Below are 24,086 nucleotides of genomic sequence, written 5' to 3'. Positions count from 1 at the left end.
TTCAATGTGTCTCAAAGATGCCGCTGTGCCTTGTGCTTCTACACAATTGAGTAGCTGCCTTGAGAGTGACTTCTACATTGAAAGCACCAATAGCTATAATAGCTCGTTGGTCGGGGCAGCCCCCCGACTCCTATTCTGTGTTGCCCCAGGAATGACCGACTACCCAACCCCACTCTGGAGCTACGACTCCCATGAGTACCCCCCTTTTTTCAAGAGAAAAATGAGAAGGGCCACAGCCTTCAAAATGCCCCCGATTTCTTATCCGTCAGACCTGAACACTTCTCTGAATGATTCCAAAAAGAGGAAATGTAGAATGGAAACTGGCTTAATTTCTTTTGTGACACAGAAGCCAGTTCAAAGCAGAAAACAAACAAACAAACATGAACACACACATAACTGCTCAATGTAAGGGAGGTAGTCCAAGGCCATGCAGTCACACCTCAGAAGAAAGATCTGACTGCTAAAAAACCAGCCATTAAAACCCTATGGACGATAGTTCTACCCTCGCATCCCATATTGTCCTCAGCGTTGATTCCGTTTTGTGGGAAATGGTACTGATAGCACAGTGCCAGCCCCTCCCAACCACGACCGTAGGTAGATGACAAAAGGAGAGGGACTCACCTGCCCAATTTCTTTCTGCCACTTCCCTCACCTGTGCATGATCAAGTAGCCACTGGCCTCTGATGAAAAGACGGGAATCAAGCTGCATGCTTGACAAGCTGAATTCAGCTTATACTGGAACAGAAATCCTCTCCTGAGCCAAATTGTTGTTGCTGCTGCTGCCGTTAGGTAGATCGAATGGATCTTGATGCAAGTCAACACTATGTGCAGCAGAAGGAAATGCTCTCGTGTCCTGTGCCCTACTCACATGCGCATGCGTGCCCAGTGTTGCACCGCTCTGTCAATCAGCTCCTCGACGGTCTTCTTTTCCCTCGACCTTCTACGTTACAAAGCCTGCTATCTTTTCCAGGCCCTTGTCCCTCCTAATAGCATGTCCGAAGTACACGAACATAAATTTCACCATCCTTGATTTTAAGGAACAGTCTGGCTGAACATTTTCCAGAACAAATTTGTCCTTCTGGCAGCCCATGGTACTTTCAATACCCTTTGCCAGCACCATATTTCAAATGTATCGATTCTTCTTCGGTCTCTCCTATTCATTGTCCAATTTTCACAAACTATTCATAAAGCAAAAATCATTTCACAGGCAGATGAAGTGATTAAAAATACCGTGATTGATCCAAATAGGAGGCATGAAATCTAAGGCAGAAAGACTATATTTACCTCCTGGACAAGTTATGGGAACAAAAAAAAAAGATATGGAAACAAAGGAAAAGAATTTTCTTTCTTTTTTTTCCTTTGAGAACTTACTTTGTGTCAAGCATTGTTTCAAATGTTTTACATATATGTCTTGTTTTAGCAATAACAATCCTATCTTACTATAATTTTAATGACCATGGATTTGTGGAATGACAAGAATAACTAATTAGAATCTGATAACAAATAGAGCTTGGCATTCAAAAGGAAGCGTAGCTCCAAAGGAACCATACCCCTTTAGCTTTATTTATATGCTACTAAGCACAAAAACACACATATAGTGATGCTCAATAAATATTTATCAATGGCAGCACAAGGTTTGCTTTGTCTCCTCTGGAATTCAGAAATATACCATACACGGCTATGGAGTTATGCTGACTCATAGCTCCCCGATGGAATAGGGTAGAATTGCTCCTGTGAGGATCTGAGAGTCTAGTGCTTCATGGGAGGAAGAAACCCCTTCTTTTGAAGTGCTTTCTTTGTGGTTAGCCACCAACATGGCACCACTACGCAACCAAGGCCCATCAGGAAACAAAGAACGAATCATATTACTCAATTAATCATATTAAAGCACAAACTATTAAAGCAAGAAGTGAATATTTAGCAATATTGTTACCACTGGAGCTGAGGAGATAATAAAAGATAGAGCACGAGTAATACAGCAAAGAAAATCAGGACTGAGGTCAGTAAAATGTTGTCTAAGTAATGAAAAAAAGAACTCAATACCCTCAGTGCTTCTCAACCTTCCTCATGCCGCGACCATTTAATACAGTTCCCCATGTTGTGGGGACCCCAACCATAAAACTATTTTTGTTGCTACTGTAATTTTGCTACTGTTCTGAATCGGGCGACTCCTGTGAAAGGGTCATTCGACCTCCCAAAGGGGTCGCGACCCACAGGTTGAGAACCGCTGATAGCTGGTTTTGCCTCGTAGCAAACCTGTAACGGTGAGGCAATTTCAAGAAGTTCTCACATTCAAAACTACCAACCTCTGCAAGGGATAAAGACGGGGATTCTATCCTCCTCAACATTTACAGTTGCAGTCTCGGAAACATTTACAGGGCAGGTCTACCCTGTCCCATGAGGGGCACTTGAGTCAGCATTGACTCAATGGCAGTGAGTCCTTGGGATTTGTTTCCGTTCGTTTGTTTGGTTTTTGGCTCATGTGCTCATCTTCCTTGCCAACAAAGTCCAGAAGCAGAAACCGCTTCATAAGACACCAGATGTGCAGACACTCAAATTCATACTTAGAAGAATAAACTCTTGATTTAATATCTTGCTATTACGGCTTTCAAATATTTAATAATTTTAAATCAAGAACCCAACAAACTCATTTTGCACTTAATCCTACAAAGTAGAGTTAGTCCTGTCCAAGATATTCTGTAAGAACTTCACTGCATAGCAATATATAAAATAGACATTTTAATAGTCCAGTAAAACAAGCATACTTGTAAGAATACAGGAATTATGTGACTATCCATAAAACCAAGTAAGGAGAAAATTGTCATACTCGTGGAAAATCAGGAAGGGACTGAAAAGGCTTTGTAATCAGTATATCCATCTTAAATCAAGGGACTGACCAGGTTGACGTGAAGCAGAGCAAATTAATAGATATTGCCTTAACATGGAATAAAGAAGTGAATTAATGTACAACAATAAATAAAGACAGTGATAAAATAGATATGGATAAAAATTTGAAGAACTTGTGCTTAGCAGACTTGGCAGCATGTTTTTATAAAACCTCCAAGAGGAAAAAAATGAATGAATCAGTAATAAATATCAGGCAGGGACATAATTTATCTGGCTATCATTTGTAACTATGTTTATGCTTATGTGAACTCTTTAGCAATAATCTGTATATAATTAATTTCATGATATGAGTCCAGTCATTCTCAATTAATCATTTTTGATGTCTTTGTAAAGTATTGAGTTAGAAGACCACCTTCCAGAATTAATAAGTGAAAGGAACTAACCTTTCTGGTGAATTGTTATTTTTTAATGGGGGGAAGAAGTAGAGAACATAATATTGAATGTCCCTGTATAAGACTATTCATTTAAGTGAGCTGGATGCTCAGAAAAGATTTAAGGAACTTATAGACGTTCATAAAAAATATTTAGTGCCTGAGTGTTTTATATTCCATATATTTGTAATCTCCTTAAGAACGCTGTCAAAAAAAAAAAAAAGAACGCTGTCAAGTATATACTATTTGGATATAATAATATATAATAATGTCCATTTTATGGGTTGGATATAGAGGGGTTAGGTACTCAAGATCATATAATTAAGTCATACTCCAACCAGGGAACAAATGGACACATTAAAAATATATCACTTATGACATGTGAAAGATATAAACTTAGAACTAGGTGCATAAGTATGACTCCAGCTGATTGCTGTGATGCGGTCTTTATATGATGTCATTCACCCTTACATGTGGACCTGATTTGCTATCATCCTGCCCTTCCCTAACCCCTCTGAACAAGTTAGGTGGTTGAAAATACTATCCTATTTCTGTTTAATTAGGTATCATATGCAAATTTTTCCCAGAGAAATATACACTTTTACACTTACCTCACATTATCTCTCTATTCTATCTCTATTTATCAATATATCTACATCTACACCAACCTGAATTGGAACAGATATTAACCAAAGAAGAGATCTAGATGGCTAATAAGTACATTGGGGTGCTCAGATGTTCTGCCAACTTGATGATATTTGTTTGGAGGTAGGTGTGGAGTCCAACCTGTCAATCAGGTGGCAGCCTGTTGATGCCTCCTTGGGGTGAGGCCTTTTAATAAGTGAGACAGTGACAACTTCGCCCTCTCTGTTGCCTTCATTGCCTGAACTTTGGGTCTGACTCCAGGGGATGGCCCCAGGCAGGTCTCCAACCTGGGAGCTATTGGCACCCTGCCATGTTCCCACCCACCTTGGATCCATGCAAGTCTGCACCCATTGGTCAATGATCACCCTTCTTCCCATTTCACCTTTCTGCATCATCAACCTGCAGCTACATCATCAACCTGCAGCTGTGTGAAGAGCTGAAGTGAACTCAAGATAGGATCAGAACCACTGACTTGAGTTGAACTAAGCTGGGAGACCTTCTTGATATAGAAGCATTTCCTATGCATTCTTGATGTAAAGCTCTTTTTATTCATATAGAAGTGTCACTGGTTTTGTTTCCCTAGACTGTCCAGCTTAACATCCATATATGATAAAAGAATGGTTTCTTCTGTTGTGCAGGCGGTCACCATGAATTAAACTGACCCAACCACAACTAATATGAACATGAAAACAATGCTCAACATTATTAATTATTGATTGTTCTTGTTGCTAGTCACCAAGAAGTTGATTCTATTACTAGGGAAATGAAATTCAAACCTAAATGAAAATTAGAACTATGCCTCCCTTTTAAATATTCTATTAAAAGACTTACAAATATCAAGCGTTGGCAAAAAATAAGAAGCAACTGAAACTTTCATGCAATTCCAGTAGGAAAGCAAATTATTATAACTAATTTTTTAAATGCTTAGTAGGTTTTTGTTTTGTTTTGTTCTTCACATTAAGTATACATGACCATAGGGTAAGTAAAAAATATTGCTATAAAATCATGGAAATGATTATTAAAGAAAGTATCACATTTTAAAGATATTGTTACTAAAGGGTCCTTATCTGGGTCTATATCCTCCAAAGCAGTGTTTCCATCACACTTCCCTTTTCTGAAGAAACCTGAACTCTTCAATTTGCACCACTTCAAAATTGCACTTTTGGTTCCCTGGAGGGACATAAATTGTTATACTTTTTAAAATGCTATTTGAAGTAAGTGTACAAAAGAAGTCTGAAGGGGCCAGGTCAAGGCTGAAGAGTAAATAAGGGAAGGTTTCCCAATGAAATTCTCATAGGAAAACTTCATTATCCTTGAAGAACTAACAGATGCATCATCATGATGGGGGAAAAAATCCTGGGAACAACATTGTTTGTCTTTTTCTCAGCAGTGTTATTACCCACTTTCTGAAAACCTGCTTCATAATAAGATGTTGTGATTGTGTGTGTGTGTGCCCATGGGGGAAATCTATCAAGATTATCCTTTTAGAATTAAAAAACAATAACTGTTTCTATAAATTTCTAAGCTTGACCTTTCTGCCTTACTCATCTTTGAGGTATTCCTAAGATTCAATCCAAGTGCAATGTATCCAAGAGGAATTACTGAGATCCAAGTGGAGGGTGAGCATGATAGTGGGACAGGAGGAAGGTGAAAGGAAATAGAGGAAATAAAAAGGAGGCAAAAGCTATTTATAGATGTATAGCTATGGGCATGTAGATATGTAAATATATTAATTTACGATGAAAGGGATAGAGGCCAATGTACATATATTTACATGTTAAGTATTAAAATAGCAGACAAATTTGGGGCCTTCAATCAAGGCCTCCCTAAGCAAAAGAGCACTTTGTTCTAATAAGCTAGCACTCTTTGATACACACCTTACTGACATGATCACTGAAGACAAAATGGGTGTATAAGCAAATGTGGTGAAGAAAGTCAATGGTGCCTGGCTATCAAAAGATATAACATCTGGGATCTTAAAAGCTTGAAGTTAAACAAGCAGCCATCTAGCCGGCACAACAAAGCACAGATCGAAAAAGCACACCAGCCTATGTGATAACAAGGTGTCGACAGGATCAGGTATCAGGTATCAAAAAATCCAAAGCAAACAATTATCTGGATATGAATGAGGGGGATGGAGTGGGGACCAAAAGCTTGTGTGTAGACAATTAGACTTCCCCCCACGGAAGGGTTCAAGGAAGGGAAAATTCAACCAGGATGCAGTATTGCACCAACAAAACACCCATCATTCCGCTATTTTCTGTATGTTACCTCCCCCCACACACATACACACACTACCATGACCCAGTTCTACCTTACAAATCTGGCTAGACCAGAGTACACTCATTGGTACAGATAAGAGCTCTGGACAATTAGAATACAGGACAGATAAACCCCTCAGGAATAGGACTGGGAGTAGTGATATCATGAAGGTAGGGAGATGTTCAGGGAGGGGGAAAGGGGAGAAAGAGGAAACCCATCACAAGGTTGGATATATAGCCCACGCCCCAGGGGGATGAATAACAGAAATGTGGGTGAAGGGAGATAACAGACAGTGTAAGACACGGAATAACAACCATAATATATAATTCATCAAGGATTCACGAGGGTGAGAGGCATGGGGGATGGAGGGGGGGAAAGAGGAGCTGATAGCAAGGACTCAAGTAGAAAGCTGATAGCAAGGACTCAAGTAGTGTTTGGGAAATGTTGATGGCAACATATGTACATGTGTGCTTAATACAATTGAATGATGGATTGTCCTAAATTTTGTAAGCTTCCCCCCAATAAAATGGTTAATAGTTAAAAAAAAACATTTCCTCCATCTAAATATTAAAAATGTGCTTGAGAACTAAAAGCACATATCCATACATAGACAAAATCATAGCAATTTTGCATGTAATTGTCAAAAACTGTAACTAGCCCAAAAGTCCATCAACTTTTAAATGGATAAATGAATTATCATATACTGATGAAACGGAGGATTACTTGTCAATCAAAAGGAGCCCCTGATACACTCGAGAACATAGATGAATCTCAAAAATATTATGCTAAAATAAAGAAACTAAACACAAACTACGAGGGGTACACACCAAAACAGAATGTTTTTTCAAAGCTATGTATTTAATTTTTTTTACAAAACAACCTTATCGCCTTCAAAATACTCTCCAGTACACTAAATACATTTGTCAAATCTGTGATTCCATTCTTGGAAACATGTTTCAAACCCATCTGTTTGGATGGCTGACAGCACCTCCCTCGTTTTGTACTTCACCTCTTCTACGTCATCAAATCACTCTCCTTTCATGTCCCTCTTCATTCACAGAAACAAAAAGAAGTCATGCAGAGTGAGGTCAGGTGAGTCAGGTGTGTGGGTCAAGAGAGGCATGCTGTTTGTTGCCCAAAACTGGCACACTGAGATGGCTGCATGGGCAGTTGCATTGTCATGGTGGCAAAATCAAATCAGGCCTTTTTTGGTCGCAGTTATGCAATCTTTTCAGAACCTCTAAATAGAAAGTTTGATTAACAGTCTGACCTAGTGGAATGACCCTCTCACATTGAAAAAAAAAAGAACATTTTCTTGATCTTTGATTTCCCTTGACCAGATTTTTGTGAAAGATGACAATGGTTTCTTCCACTGGCTTGATTGGTGTTTGATTTCAGGGTCATAAGAATAGCACCATTTCTTGTCACCTGTAATGACCTTGGGGAAAAAGTCTGGGTCACTTTCGAGATGTTCTTTCAAAGCATGGCATGTTTCCACTCGAAACTCTTTTTGCTGCTAAGTCAGAACCCGAGGCACAAATTTCACAGTTACCCTCTCATTCCTAAATCTTCCATTAAAACTCACTAAACCGAGCTCCAAGATAGTCCAGATAACTTCCACATCTCTTAAATGGTCTTCGAGAACAAGTGCATGCGTTTTGTCAACATCCCATCCATTCAGGAAGTTGATGGACATCCAGAACGAGGTTTGTCATCAATCAATCTGTCACCTTTTTTGAAATGAGAAAACCACTTGTACACTTGCGTTTTTCCCACAGAATTGTCCTTGCAAGCTGTGTTCAACAACACAACAGTTTCTGCGACATTTTTCCTGAACGGGAGACAAAATTTCACAGCCAAAACCTGTTCTCTTAAATTGGCCATCACACACACACACAAAAAGGTTTGAGTGAAACTGCTTTTATGAAAAATTCATTTTTACCACAGAGAACCACTGGGCACCGCTGGGTGCACTTACTCAGAGTGAGTTGCTTGATGATCACCTAGCAAGAAAAAATGTGTACTATGATTTTCTACCCCGAGGATATTTTCCAAGTTTTTTTGGGTACCCTTCATATACTATACTCCACAAGCTGTCCTCTATGAAATTCTAAAAAGAGAAAGACTATAGAAATGACTGGGCAAAGGCATTCAAAGGTGTGGGTCATGACAAATTATGGATAGCTTTATGAAGAATAGGGATTTCAGATCACTTAATTGTGTTCATGCAGAACCTATATATTTACCAAGAGACCATTATTCAAAGAGATCAATGGGCTACTGCATGGTTTAAAAAACATGATCCCAATTCTACCTTACATATCCGGCTAGACTGGAGTATACACTGGCACAGATAGGAACTGGAAATACAGTGAACCCAGGACAGATGAACCCCCCAGGACCAGTGGAGAGAGTGGCAATAGCGGGAGGGTGGAGGGAAGGTGAGGGAGAAAGGGGGAACAGATGACAAGGTCTACATATGGCCTCCTCCCTGGGAAGTGGGTGAGGGAGATGTCGTATGGGGTAAGCTATCATAAAATAATAATAATTTATAAATTATCAAGTGTTCCAGGGGAAGGGGGGAGCAGGGAGGGAGGGGGGAAAAATGAGGAACTGACACCAGGGGCTCAAGTGGAAAGCAGGTGTTGTGAGAATGATGATGTCAACGTATGTACTAATGTGCTGGACACAAATGATGTATGTACGGATTGTGATGAGTTGTATGAGCCCCTAATAAAATGATTATTAAAAAAACATGAAAATGTGTATCAGAGTTGTATCCTTTGTCCATACTTCTCTGGGTGCTGAACTACATGAGGAACACAGCATTAGGAGTACAGGTAACCTCATGAACAACATCCATATACAGATGCCACAACGTAGCTTGTTGAAAGTGAGAAAGACATGAACCACTTAGTAATGGAAAGCAAAGAACAAAGACTTCCGTGTGAATTACACCTTAACATTTTTTTTAATCTTCACAAATGAAAAAATGAGTAACATCATGTTGAATGGAGACAAGATTGAGGTTGTGAAGAATTCCATTTTGCTTGGACCCACAATTAATGCCCATAAAAGCAGTAATCAGGAAATCAAACAGTGGATTTCATTGACTAGATGTGTAGGAAAAGATTTCTTTTAAAGTGTTAAAAGGCAAAGATCTCACTTTGAGTATGAAGATTCCAGGATTGGTGTCATGGTATATTCAATAGCCACTTATGGATGTCAAAGGTGGGTAAAGAATAAGGCAGACCAGAGAATTGATGCATTTGAATTACCATGGTGACAAAGAATGCTGACTCTGCCATGGATGGCCAGAAAAAGAAGCAATTCCCTCAGAAGTACAATCAGAACGTGCCTTCGAAGCAAGGATAACAAGACTTCGTCTCAGGTACATAGGGCATGTGAAAGGAAGAGACCAGTCGTGGGAGTGGAGCATCGTGCTTGGTAAAGTAGAGGGTCAGTAGGAAAGAGCATGGCCCTCAGCAAGAGTCATGAATACACTGGCTGCGGCAATAGGCTGAAATAAGTGAGGATGTCACAAGGCTGGGCAGTGTGCCTTTCTGTGCTACAAAGACTTGCTATGAATTAGAACCAACTCAATGGTACTTAGCACAACCACCAAGATATAAATACAGGGCACATCTGAGCTATGGCCAGGAGGATAAGAAAATGGATTGCTTAGAAAAAATCATAAGGGAACAATTGACCTGTTAGACACATTCTATATGATGATTGTGTTTGCTGAGTATCTATCGCATATTTGTTAAACATTTAATTACATGATTAAAACTTCCTTTTATGTAATTTATACCACAATAAAGCATACACACACACACACAAAAAAAAAAAACCTTTCTTTAGTCAGCCACAATACAACTGTTGAACAGTCATCCTACACAAAGTTTTGAATCTAAGATGATCTTTGCATCCTCTTCATTGATCTGAAATATTTGTCAAGGTAATTACTTGCCTTGTTATTGCTTCTAGTGCCGTGTCATAATGAAGTATAATGATATAACAAGAATTTCTGAAGATGTGCCTTGGCTTTGAATCATATATAGTGTTATTTTATTATAAATAAAAATTCCATAAAAATTAAATTAATTTTTTGCACTTTTAGAACTTAATATGAAAGAAAATACTATTTAAAAAATCTCTTCAGAAAACCACTTGTGGTGATCTATCCTAATGGCTGTATCCCAGTAAAATTTCCCAAAATCTTAAATTCTGATTAACCAAACTCCATTGCCATCAAAATGATTTCAACTCATAGTGTCCTCTGGGACACAGTAGAATGGCTCCCTTGGCCCTCCAAGACTGTGAATCTTTATGAGTGGAGCAGTTGCTAGTTTAGAATTGTTGAACTTGTGGTTGGCAACCCAATGGTTTTGAGAATGATGAGGGCAATGAATGTACAAATGCGCTTTACACAATTGATGTGTGTATGGATTGTGATAAGAGTTGCATGAGCCCCTAATAAAATGATTTTTAAAAGAAACAAAGAAAAGAAATGGTGCTACCTACAATCCAACTGTGCATGCTAGGTAATTAAAGAAAAAAAAACACACACACTATGCCACCAGGGCTCCTACATTCTTATACTTGATCTTAAATTGATCAAACTCACCAGCTGCATATCAGAAGGACTATTGGCTACTGTAAAATGTTTCTAAGACTTTAATGTCTTAGAAACGCTACCGAGCAGTTCTACTTTTAACTATAGGGTGACTGTAAAACAGATTAAGAAATAAAGGAAAATCTTAATTCAATGTTTGATGCCCGTGGATAAAAATGTCCCACTATTTTCTAAACATTTACTTTCTATTGAACCCTTAGTATCAGCTCCTCTGAATGTCGTTTCTTAAAAATTGGCTTTTAGAGAATTGATTGAACCCTAAAGCTAGATGAGGTTGAAAATCAGTTTTTAAATTATGTTTTTCAAGGTTAGTTTTTTATAAAGTAATATGGATGAAGAATTGTACACTCAAAAATCAACATGAAAAGTAATAAATATAAGAAAATAATGGGAATTGTGTAAAATTTTCTGTGTAAAACTGACTTTTAAATATTGGATATCATTAATGTGTTATTTCGGAACAATTTAAACCACCAAAGAGGGAGCCATGAATAAAGATAAGAGCCATCAGTATCTTTTTTCCCCTCTGAATACAGAACATCCCTCAGACACTTTCAAACACCCTGACTAGCCCTGAGATAGCTCAGTCCAATGCACACATCACTGAACAGATGAAAAGTGCCACTCATTCCAAACTTTTCCTACACCACATCCACACATGAAATATAAAATACAGATAACACCTTTCTTGCTACTAAGAGTACACCTAAATGTTTGCATGTATGTGTATGTGCTTAACTCAATTAAATTCATGTCATTTTCTAGTTCAACCAAATTTTTACTGTTCAGAAAAGCTAACATTTCAAGGAAAATATTTCAAGGATAGATCATGACATCAGAGAAATGATTATTAAAGATGCACAAAGAGACTGGAATGCTCTTCACGAACATGGAATTAAGGTGGCTGGCATAGCTACATACGTTGATGTCAACTTGAAGATTCATGAAAGTGTAGAGGTGGTAGCCAACCTGTCAATCAGGTCACCGTCTGATAGTGCCTCCCTGTGGGCATTGCCTTAAAACAGAAGGGCCCGCTCTCTCTGTCTCTCCATTTCTGCTTGCTGACCATGAAGCTGACATGTTTACAGAGGAGACCTCGGATTTATTCAACCCTTTACTCACCAGCTGGTGATCTTCCTGCATTCTGCATCATGGCATGTAACTTTGTGAGTGTGAGAGGACTGGTACCAGTTTATGGACTTGAGTTGAACTGGAATGGGATGTTTTCTTGTTATGCAATTGCTTCTTGATATAAAGCCCTTTGTTGCACATACATGAGTGTCACTGGATTTTTTTTTCTCTAGTCAACCCAGCCTAGCACATTGGCTTTCAAAGAGTGAGTTAATAGTAATTCATATTTAAATCCACTCCACTTAAATCCATCAGGAGAATGAAGGTAGGAAAGTACTGTGTGTGCAGTGAGAAGAGGAAGTCACAAAGACATCTAAATTTGTAAATTTTATATTTAGAAGTCAATAGATCCTATGGAAAATGGAAAAAAAGGAGAATTAGTAGTAACACATTTTAAAGACAGAAATATAGTAAGTCAGATGAAGTGAGGATAAAGAGAATGTAGACGGCTGATTACCCAGGCAAATCTAAAATTTGTTTCTTTAAAAGCTGTATGTGTACAATTCTGATAAAAATTAAAATGGAAAATACACACATAGGAAGTGGTTACTTCCAGAGATTACAAATGCACACCAAAAATAAATTCAAATAACAAATTTCTAATTTAATACAAAAAGGTATTTGGAATACTTTCTTCAAGGTCAGGATTTCAATTTTTGAAATTTCTATTTCTCAGGTCTTTTGGCATACTGTCTGATTACATTAGCTTATTGTTTATCTTCTGGTGTTCTTTTTCTTGATTTTTTTCCCTAGTTTTTCAATTATTTTGGTTGCTCTCATTAATGTTCCCTATATTTTTTGAAGGGACTTGAATAGCATTCTTTTGAATGCTATTTCTGGTAGATCCAGGACCTCTTATTCAGTGTATTTGATTAAGTTTGGGTGACTTTTAGTTGCTGGAGTTTCTTTTTCTTGATTTTTGGTGGTACTTGGTTCACAGCTTTTCCAAGGCATTGTGGTGCAGCCATCAGTGGGGTAGCGACAGGTAGGCTGCTTAGGGGTAGTTGGCACTGTAAAGTTATGGGAAGAGAGTCTAATAGGAGCCAGTAAACACATGGCAGGGAAATAGTAAAAGTGAGTGAGAGATTGAGAGATGGGTCGGTGGGCTAGGAAAGGGGGAAAAGAGAGAGAATAAAAGTCTTTGTAGTAATAATAAGAAGCTATTTAAATAGTCCAAAAGGTTTGTAAAAATAATGCAAAAATGTATTTTAAGCAACATAATAAGACTTAGCAGGTAACATGAGAGTGTATTTTACAAGGAAAAAGAGATAATAGAAAGAGAGAGGAACAGGCCAGGGGAAAATGTAAGCAAATAATAAACCCAGGAGAAGAAGTGTAATTAAAGAATAAAAGAAAAGATAGCAAGAAGGACAACGTGAGAAGAGGAAGAAGACAAAAGATAAAAACAGAAACAAGAGGAAGAGGGAAAATGTATATGAGCAGACAAAAGACAGAAGGGGAAATAGATGAAGGTTTGGCTTGGGTGGCGATAGTGTATTCTGCTTCTATGGAAGCATGAAAGTGGGTGGGGCTGTGTCCTCAGGGGACCAGGTAAAAAGAGCTTAGCTAAAAATAAAACGAAAACCCGGGTGAGGGTGAGTTTGGTTTACCTGGGAGGTACATGTATCCAGGGGTTTGGGGCCGTATGGAAAGAGGAAATAAGAGTCAAAAAAGAAAATATAATATTCATTATAGCCAAAGGAAAGAGTCCACAACAGCCCTACTAGCAACCAGAGACCATAATAACCTTGATTAGGCTGGATAGAACTCAATGTTTGGTCAGTTGACCTCCCCATAAAGTATCTCTTAGATGTTTCATGCCAAAAACATCTTCCCTGACTTCTTGATTGTTGTAAGGGTCTTCTTCCTCTCACGGATTATTTCTATTTTTGCCTTTATGCTAATGTGATCTTATCCTTACCACCTTAGTGCAATTTGTTTTTCTTTGTTTTATGGTGGGTGTTCCAGCTTGGAAGCACAGGAGGAGCGGATGTACAATGATAATAACTGATGCAAGGTGTTTCAGGGAATGTAAGGGAGGAGGATGGGTGGTGAGGGGGATGTGGGACTAAATAATGAAGACAGGGTGGGGGAGGGAGCGCTGGAACTGATCATAATTGAATAGTTCACTTTAGCGGCAAATCAACCATGGGAGGAGGAAATGCTCTAAGATAAATGTGGCGGTGATTGTGCAATTCCCGCTTGATATGTTTGAATGATTGAACTATTCAATTCTATGATATATGTGATAGGTAGGTTTATTGGCCAACCTCGCCAATAAGAACACGTGGGATTAATAAAGTTGCAGTTTGATTGAAGGGCAGAGATAAATGGCTCAGCGAGCCCGGCCTCACTCTCTCTTACTCTCTGGTGATTGGACCAGTATGCAGCTGCCTTGGCTAGTTCTCTGTCCCAATGCATGGATCATGTCACTATTGAGATTCTTTTGAAACCTGCTTCACCACACTGCTGGTGTGTACATCGCTTGAACTTGGGACTGTCGGATCCTGTCATCTGGCTGACTGTTGGTGACCCACCCTGCTGTTTGCTGCCTGTGGCCCATCTGCCTGCATTGCTCTATGGAAGACTCAGCTGTCTGCTTCCTTGACCTTGGACCCAGCAGCCCTTGTGAGTTGAAGGACTTCCAGTATATTAACTGTTCCATGAAAATGAGTTGAACTGAGCCCTCTGTACTGCAGTGTGAACTAAGTAGCTGTTAAATTCTTTCGTGCTGTATATATCAATATATATATCATCCAGTCTTGTTGTTGCTGTTGTTGTTATTTTGTTTTAGGGTCTGGGCATATGACCTTTCTAGTTTTCTGTTTGCCCTTGAGTTAATCTCAATTTATGTTGATCCTGTATGTGAGAGTACAACTTACTCCATAAGGTTTTAATGTTAAACCTCAACTTAAGCAGATCACCAGAACTTTCTTCTTTTCACGTTTTTAAAATTTTAACAAATCATTTTATTGGGGGCTCTTAAACCTCTTATAACAATCCATATATCAATTGTACCAAGCACATTTGCACATATGTTGCCATCATCCTTTTCTTTCTTTTTTTATTGACTGTTTTTATTGGGGGCTCTTTCATCTCTTATCACAATCCATACATTCATCCATGGTGTCAAGCAGATTTGTACATATGCTGCCATCATCATTTTCAAAGCATTTTCTTTCTACTTGAGCCCTTGATATCAGCTCCTCATTTCTCCCCTAACTCCCCCATCCATCCTCCCTCATGACCCCTTGATAAGTTATAGATTATTATTTTTATATCTTTACATCGTCCTCTGTCACCCTTCACCCACTTCTCTATTGTTTGTCCCCCCTGGGAGGGGGTTATATGTTGATCCTTGTGATTCATTTCCCCTTTCTTCCCCCACCTTCCCCTTATCCTCCTGGTATCTCTATTCTCATTGTTGGCCCTGAGAGGTTTATCTATCCTGGATTCCCTGTGTTGTGGGCTCTTATGTGTAGTAGTGTACATGTTCTAGTCTAATCTGATTTGTAAGGTAGAATTGTGATCATGATACTGGGGGGAAGGAAGCATTAAAGAACTAGAGGAAAGTTGTGTGTTTCATCGGTGCTATACTGCACCCTGACTGGCTCATCTCTTCCTTGTGACTCTTCTGTAATGGGATGTCCAAATTGTCTACAGATGGGCTTTGGGTCTTCACTTCATGCACCCCAGTACCCTCTCCCCCTCCATATTGGGTATGATTTTGTTCTGGGTCTTAGATGCCTGATACTTGATCCCATCGACACCTCATGATCACACAGGCTGGTGTACTTCTTCCATGTGGGCTTTGTTGCTTATCAGCTAGATGGCCCACTTGTTTATCTTCAGACACTTTATCTTTAAGTCCCCAGACACTATATCTTTTGATAGCCAGGCACCATCAGCTTTCTTCACCACATTTGCTTATGCACCCATGTTTGCTTCAACGATCATGTCAGGAAGGTGAGCATCACAGAATGCCAGATTATTAGAACAAAGTGTTCTTGTGTTGAGGGAGTACTTGATTGAGGCCCAATGTCTATCTGCAACCTTTATTCTTGACATATGGATATAAGTACATAGATTTATTCCCCTCTCGTTATATATAAATATATTTACATATGTACATGCCTGTATATAGACCTCTGTAAATGCCCTTTGCCTTCTAGTTCTTTCCTCTGTTTCCTTTTACTTTTCTCTTATCCCACCATCATGTTTGGCCTTCATTTGGGTTTAGTAATTCCTCGCTGCTACATTGCCCTTGATTAAGCCCCACAAGGCATTCTATGCCCTTCTCTCCATTGATTTTGTTCCCTTGTTGTTCCCCTGTCCCCGGGTAGGTTCCCCAACCCCCTTCCTATCTCCCAACTGCCCTTCTCCCATATCCCCACCCCCAGAACTATCGTTCCTGTTCTGTTCTTTTTGTCTCTGAATTGCTTATCCCTCCTATCTTATCTAGATAGATCATGCAGAGACATTAATAAACGTAAAAACCAGACAAAGTCAAACAAAACAACAAAAGAAGTAAATACCAACAAAACAATAACAACAACAAAAAATAATAATAACAAAAAGAAAGCCACTGACAAAAATGGAAAAACCTATAAATAATTCCAGGTTGGTTTGTTGGCTTTTATGAGTGTTTGGGGGTCTAGTCTGATGGGGTGCCACACTCTTTGTCCAAAATCTATTTTTGGTATTCCCCGGGGGTTTCATCACTTTGCTCTCCTTGCTGCTCTGTTGCACGCCCTTTTTCACCCCAGTGTGATGGGATCAGATTGGGCACAATTTCCTCACTGTGTCTCCAGTGTTGTCCCCCGTAGCACTATGGTTCAGTGAGGGACATCTCATGGTGGGGTCGGCCCTATGGTCTTCTCTGTGCATTGTCTGCTCTGAGCAGGAATATCATCCGAGGGGTTTGGTGGGCCAGGATGTGTTCCCCTCCCTCTCCATCCCTCTTTGTTTCTCCTGTGTGCTCCAATCAGACATGCCCCTCTCCCCAAGCTGTAGCTTCAGTGCTGTCCAATGAAGTGTATTCTTTTGGGGTGGGGGTGGGTGTCCACATATTTGGGATTGGGGCCGGCCATGCAGACCACTCACTCTATTGGTTCCCTGGTACATGCCGGTATGTTGAATTCATGTCTTGGCGCATTGGGTTGAAGCCTGGTGTCTCTCTCCCTCTCATGTAGAGATATAAACAATACCCTCCCCTTGGGTGGGTTAATGTCCTGCTCCTCACCACCCATGTCTTTTTTTTCTCTGTCTTCCCCCCTCCTATTTAGTTGGCTGCTGTATGTATCCCTGGATTGAGTTTGGCCCCTGGCACAGTAGCAGGACCTCACCCCAGAGATGTATGTATATAGTAGCTTTTCCCTATGCCCCATTTTTTAAACTTACCTCAATGGACTCAGGTTGGACTTGCCCTTTTGTTCTTGGCTTACTTCGCTTAGCATGATTTCCTCCAATTCCTCCATTGTGGCAATGTGCTTCATGCGTTCATCACTGCTTTTTAGGGGTATGTATTACTCCATTGTGTGTATGTACCACCATTTTTTTGATCCATTTGTCCATTGATAGAAATTTGAGTTGTTTCCAAATCTCTGAAATTGTGAACTGTGCCGCGATGAACATCGGAGCACAGATGTCTGGCCGTGGTTTGTTTCTTGCCCTTTCTGAATAAATACCCAGTAGGGGGATTACTGGGTCAGATGATAGCTCGATTTCCATCTGTTTTAGATATCACCAAATCGATTTCCATAATGGCTGTACATACCTACAAGTCCACCAGCAGTGGACAAGAGTTCCTATCTCACCACAGTCCCTCCAATACTTGTTACTTTCTGATTTTTTGAATTGGGCTTTCTTTGAGGGTGTTATCTCATCGTTGTTTTAAATTGCATTTTTCTTATGGCTAATGATCAGAAACATTTTCTCATATGTCTATTGGCCATTCAAATTTCTGCCCTTGTGGAACTTCTGCTCAGGTCCTTTGCCCACCTCCTCAGTGGGCAGTTAGTTTTTATCTTATTGTAAGCTTGAAAAATAGTGTAGATTTTCGTAACAAGGCCTTTGCCTGATGTGTCATTGCTAAAGATGTTTTCCTAGTTGGTGAGCTCTCTTATTACTCTCGGTGAATTTTTTTCAATGTACACAGGTGTTTTATCTTCACTATATCCTACCTCTCTATTTGTGACTCCTCTGTATTTGTATCCTTCCCTATTTCCAATAGCCTATGTATTCACTGTGCCAAGGTTCTCAGGCTTGTCCCAATTCTCTCATTAATGGGCCTAATAATTTGGGGTTTTACCTCAAGGTCTGTGATCCACCTTGAGTTTATTCTTGTGCATGGAGTGAGGTAAGGGTCTTGCTTCATTTTTCTGCAGGTAGATATCCATTTTTTTCAGGCACCACTTATTGAAGAGGGCATCTGCTTCCCATTTGATATTTTTGGACCTGTATCAAAAATCAGTTGTCTCTATGCTGATGTTTTTAATTTTGTGTTTTCAGCTCTTTTCCATTGGTCTGAATATCTGTCAGTTCACCAGTACCACGCTGTTTTGACCATTGTGGCTGTTTAGTAGGGCTAAAGTCAGGCAGAACAAGCGCTCCCACTTTGTCCTTCTTGAGAAGTTCTCTGCTAATTCTGGCCTTCTTCCTTCTCCATAAGAAGTTGGTAGTCAATTTTTCCAATTCTTTGAAGAAGGATGGCCATCATCCTTTTCAAAACATTGTCTTTCTACTTGAACCCTTGGTATCTGCTCCTCTCCCCCCAAACCCTTCCAGCCTCATCAACCTTTGATAAATTATTATTATTTTTATATCTCATACTATCTGATGCCCCCCTTCACCCATGTTTCTGTTGTTCACCTCCCTCCTGGTGGGGGTATATGTCCATTATTGCAATTGGTTCTCCCTTACTCCCCACACCTTTCCTCTACCCTCATAATATCGCTACTCCCATTATACTATTCTTGAGGGGTTTATCTGTCCTGGATTCCATGTGTCAAGAGCTCTTATCTGTACCAGTGTACATGCTCTGGTCTAGCCTGATTTGTAAGGTGGAATTGGGATCATGGTAGTGGGAGGTAGGAAGCATTAAAGAACTAGAGTAAGGTTGTGTATTTTGTCGGTGCTATACTGGACCCTGGCTGGCTTGTCCCTTTTTAGTGACCCTTCTGTACAGGGACAGGCCTTTCTTCTAAAGCCCCTCTGGTTGAGATTGAACTATGAATCTTTTGGACAGCATTCAAACACTTAAATTGTGTGATTTTCAGAGCAAACCTGGGCATATAGCCTAGGTTCTGTTTATCATACTTGGTGGTACTACTTTTTCACTCACAAACAGATTGTACAAATAGGTAGAGAGCAAAAAGAATATTCTCTAGTGGCTGACAGTTGCTGTATTGGAGTCTGCAGTAAACAACACAAGGGTGACCATATCTAATCTGTTCTTGATTCCCTACTGACACGAGGAAGGGCTCAGACATGCCTTAAGTACCCTCTATCCTTATGTATGCTATTCAGATACCAACAGTTCCTCCCTTGGCACTCTACTTCTATACTGGATTTAATAGTTCTTTGAAATGCCCACATAGAACCCATGGGTAAAATTCACAATTATTGGGGCATACTAGGGAAGTTAGTAGGTTACCGTAAGTCAAGAACATAAAACATTAAGGTGTTGTTATTGGCTCATAGCAACAGTTCTCCTAGCAGGCAAGTCTCTCTCTAGTCCTTAGCCTGGCAGCTGCATGGTCCCCACAGAGGTCTATGCCTCTGTGGACCAGGAAGGCTACCCATTGCTATGCCTCACAGTCCCATAGCCTTGACACAGTCCCTCTGTCTTCTTATAATTTGCTTACCTCTGGTCTCAGCCTGGCTCTTTTGCTCTATCCAATAGTCTCTGTGCCACAGTCTTGGTTGTCTCTGGTCTCTGCTTTTACACCTTTAGACAGAGATCTCTGTTTGCAAGATGGCTCTTATAGACAGAAGAATGGTTTTGATGGCGGTGTGGTTTTGGCCTTTCAGCAAACTACACCCCCAAGGAAACAAAGGATGAGGCTTGGTTCACATCCTTTACTAAAGTTAAGAATAACCCTACTTTAATTCTATCTATTAGCACAATGGAGAACACCTTTCAAAATGGGGTGATAGCCATAGAAAAGTGCCTGGAATTATAGTATGTCCCATGGGAAATGATGGCTAAAGGGCCGTGTTACTGGACTACATCTCAGAACCCTGCTCAGCACTAAGGAAAGCTCCTGAAGTTGGGTGGTTATTTCTTGGTTAAGAAAAAAGGGCTGTGTTATCCCCACATGACAATTTTTTCCCCTGATTGCACCAAGCTCTCTAGTCTTGGAGACTCTGGGCATGATCAAAAACGCTTTTATTAGGTTCCATTTTGCTTAGGTTGCAACAATGCATTCAACGGCTAGTAAATTTGGAATTGGGGAGCTTTTTAAAAATAGTTTTAACCTGTAATCACTATGCTTTCAGCACAAATGTTATACTTACCACTGGCCGTGATAAGTGTGAGACTGCCAACCTCCAAGTCTGTGATTCAAGGCCACCACCTACTGATTGGGAGAAAGATGAAGCAGTCTGCTCCCAAAAAGATTTAGACCTTCAGAAACCCTGCATAAGCTTGCTTTTAGTCAGAATTGACTTGATGTCAATGGGGTTTGGGGGGTCCTGAATAGGTTATTTGAGTAAATGGCATTGAAATCAAATTGGCATTAATAGAAAAACCAACATGAAAGAGCTGTTGCTATATTTCTGGTCTCTAACATACAGTGATCCTTTAGTCATGAGACAGTTTTAGTTTAACACACTAATTGTCTATGGTAATTAAAATCCCATTAATTACTTTAAAAATATATTGTGAAGGAGGTGAAGGTTTACAGAGCAGATCATTAGTTTTATGTTTAACAATTCACACACATTTTGTGTGATTTCATCAATTGCAAACTCTTCTTAACCCACGTCTCCTTCCCTGTATTTCTGGTTTCCCTTCCTGTTTTTTTCAAATGCTCTGAGCTTTGCCCTTGGCTGGAGGCTGCTCTTTTGCTCTTACATGGGTCCTTATTCTACCCCAAGGGTGAATTTCTTTCCAGACCTGAAAGGTAAGAGCCATCAACCTACCTGGTCTCTTTCATGATTCTGATTTTTGTTCCACATGTTTCTCCTACTCTATCCAGGACTTTCTGATACATTACTTTTCAGAGTAGTTGGCGGTGGTGTCAGGGAACCATCTAGTTCTTCTGGTCTCAGGGTTGTGGAGACAACTGATGTCTGAGTGGTCCACCAGTCCAGTGAACTAATTTTTTATTTTTGAATCTTTTGATTTTCAATTCTTTCTGCTTTCAACATTCTCTCCTCTGGACAGAGAAAGACCAATGACTGTCCCTTAAATGGGTGCACATGGGCATTTCAGACCCGTGTTGCTATTCACTCCAGCTGGATGTAAATTGTGGAACAATGTCTTTGTGAGCAATACCAGGACAATAGACTTGACTGACCCTGAGTCCATGGTCCTGATCACCAGACCCCATGACACATTTCCTTGAGGAGTTTGGTTATACCTAAGAAATATTCAGATGGACCAGGAAGGAGGGGAGGTGAGCAAGGTGGTACCAGGTGAACAATTCATGCCGGATTCAACCAGTAGCTATGGAGATCCCAGGGGTGGGGGTCCTCCCTCCAAGGCTGCCCTTCCTCCTCTCCCCTGCGCCTGGAGACCCTTTGCCACCACTCTCCCCTCCATCTCTGGGATGAGATTGGGCCTGGTTCCCCTGAAACTATGTAGACTCTGAGGAGGAGAGCCAGGACCTGCAATTGACTTGGGTGATGGCACCTCTGGGGAGATTTCTTTATCTATGTACCCAGCTCAAGAGATATTTGGGAAACAGTATAACCAATCTATATGACTGGGTTTCTTTTTGAGAAGGATAAGCTTGCTAGGGAACTTGAATGTTACTCTTCACGTTTGAAACATAGGAGGACAGACAATAGGAAGCAAGATGTTGGATAAGTATTATCTACCGTGCACGGGGAATCCTCTGGGTGTACGATATTACTAACTACCAAAGCTTTGAGAACGTAGAAGATTGATGTGAGCAAGGAGTCAGAAACACGGTCATGGTTGCCTTGGTGGGCGATAAAATTGATTTGGAGCACATGCGAATGGTAAAATCTGAGAAGCACTCTCAGTTTTGCCAGGAAAATGGTGTTAGCGGCCACTTTGTCTCAGTCAAGACAGGAAACCTCAGTCTTCCTGTGTTTTCAGAAAGTTGCTGCCGAAATCCTTGGACTTAAACTAAACAAAGCAGAAATGGGACAGTCACAGAGGTGGTGAAGGCGGACATTATCAGCTACAATGTGACACCCATGTCCAGAACTGTTAACCCCTCACAGCGCCTTGTGTGCAGAGCAGTGAGGGTCCTTGCCCACCAGCCCCCCCCCCCCACCCCTGGGGAAGCCCATGGACTTGAGGGACCCAGGGATTGCGCAGGTTCTCAGGGAACCTCTCTGTAGTTCAGCTCACTCTTTCTTCCGGCATGCACCATCAGTAAGTGCTGCCTCCCCACCACAAACAGCTCCTTGCACTGGGAAGAATTCCACTTGGGACCACACACTTGGAAGTCCACACGGAAAGCCTCTGCTCTGGAATGAGATGGCTTCACTGACAAAGAACGAAGTGGGTTCTCTCTCTGTCCTCACTAAGCCCCCCCCCCTCGCATTTTTGCCTTATGTATTTCAGCTACATGGGCACATTGTCCAAGTCTTCATTATGTACCAGGTATTTTTCCATAGCACTGCTTCCTTCTCTTAACTGGACTCATACCTTGCAAAGTAGAGTCCAGAGCTCAGAAGTTTAATATCTGTTTCATCTGCAGATATTTACATAGACATTCTTTTGCTATAGTGAATGCAAATATATAAAAAGTTGTATTTAATTGAAAATGCTTGAACTAAAGCTGTACGGGGAGAGGAGGAGAGAGAGGGAAAACCGATTGCAATGATTTACACATAACAACACACACCATCCCCTCCAGGGGGGTGAATAACAGAAATCATGGGGGAAGGGAGACAGTTCAGTATAAGATATGAAAATAATAATAATTTATAAGTTATCAAGGGGTCACGAGAGTAGGGGGCGGAGGGAGACAAAACAGAGGAGCTGATACCAAGGGCTCAATAGAAAGTAAATGTCTAAAAAATTTAAAAAAAATTTTAAAAAGAAAGTAAATGTCTAGAAAATAATGATGGCAACATACTTATGATTGTCTGGTACAATTGATGTATGGATTGTTGAAAGAGTTGTAAGAGCCCCCAATAAAATTATCTTTTAATAAGAAATAAAGCTGTACAGTAATAGAAATATTTTTCCTTTTCTTTTCTTCTTCTCCTTTTTTTTTTTTAACCAAAAAACCCTAAGCTATTTACATTTCATAGCTTACGTCTCACAAAATAGGGAGTATTTGCTATTGTATTTTTATTACTTTATCCAGATGTCTCACGTGAGACTCCTGAGTGTGGCTTGTGTATCTGGACAATTGGTTGGTCTCCGAAGTTCCAGGCAGGATTTCTCCCGCAGGCAGGTGCTGTCAGAGTATCCAGGCTGGGTGGTGACATACTGTTGGATCACTGTGGACCAGACTGTTTCTCTCCCACAAATAAATTTATTTCAATTTTTTTGTAAAACAGGAGAGCATTCCAAGAATACTTTCTTCTATTAAATTAGCATTCTATGATGCTCACCTTCCCGACACAACCACTGAAGACAAAGCTGGTGAATAAACAACTGTGGTGAAGAAAACTGATGGTGCCTGGCTATCAAAAGATATAGCGTCTGGGGTCTTAAAAGCTTGAAAGTAAACAAGCGGCCATCTAGCTCAGAAGCAACAAAGACCACATGGAAGAACACAACAGCCTGTGTGATCACGAGGTGCTGAAGGGATCAGTTATCAAGCATCAAAGAACAAAAAAAATCATATCATTGTATGCTCACCTCCATGATACCGCTGAAGACAAATGGGTGCATAAGCAAATGTGGCAAAGAAAGCTGATGGTGCCTGGCTATCAAAAGGTATAGCATCTTGGGTCTTAAAGGCTTGAAGATAAACAAG

At 40.2% G+C, this 24,086-nt stretch overlaps 1 pseudogene; it reads left to right on the top strand.

Annotated features, from left to right (window-relative positions):
- The window catches only part of LOC101652937, an 87,464-nt pseudogene that overhangs the window by 14,665 nt on the left and 48,713 nt on the right, over positions 1 to 24,086 (top strand).

The sequence above is a fragment of the Echinops telfairi genome, unplaced genomic scaffold (genome assembly GCF_000313985.2).
Source record: "Echinops telfairi isolate 266 unplaced genomic scaffold, ASM31398v2 ScPeMD7_6;HRSCAF=24_0, whole genome shotgun sequence".
Lineage (NCBI taxonomy): Eukaryota > Metazoa > Chordata > Mammalia > Afrosoricida > Tenrecidae > Echinops > Echinops telfairi.
The sequence above is the reverse complement of the archived record's forward strand: the minus strand, read 5'-3'. Positions and strand labels throughout refer to the sequence as shown.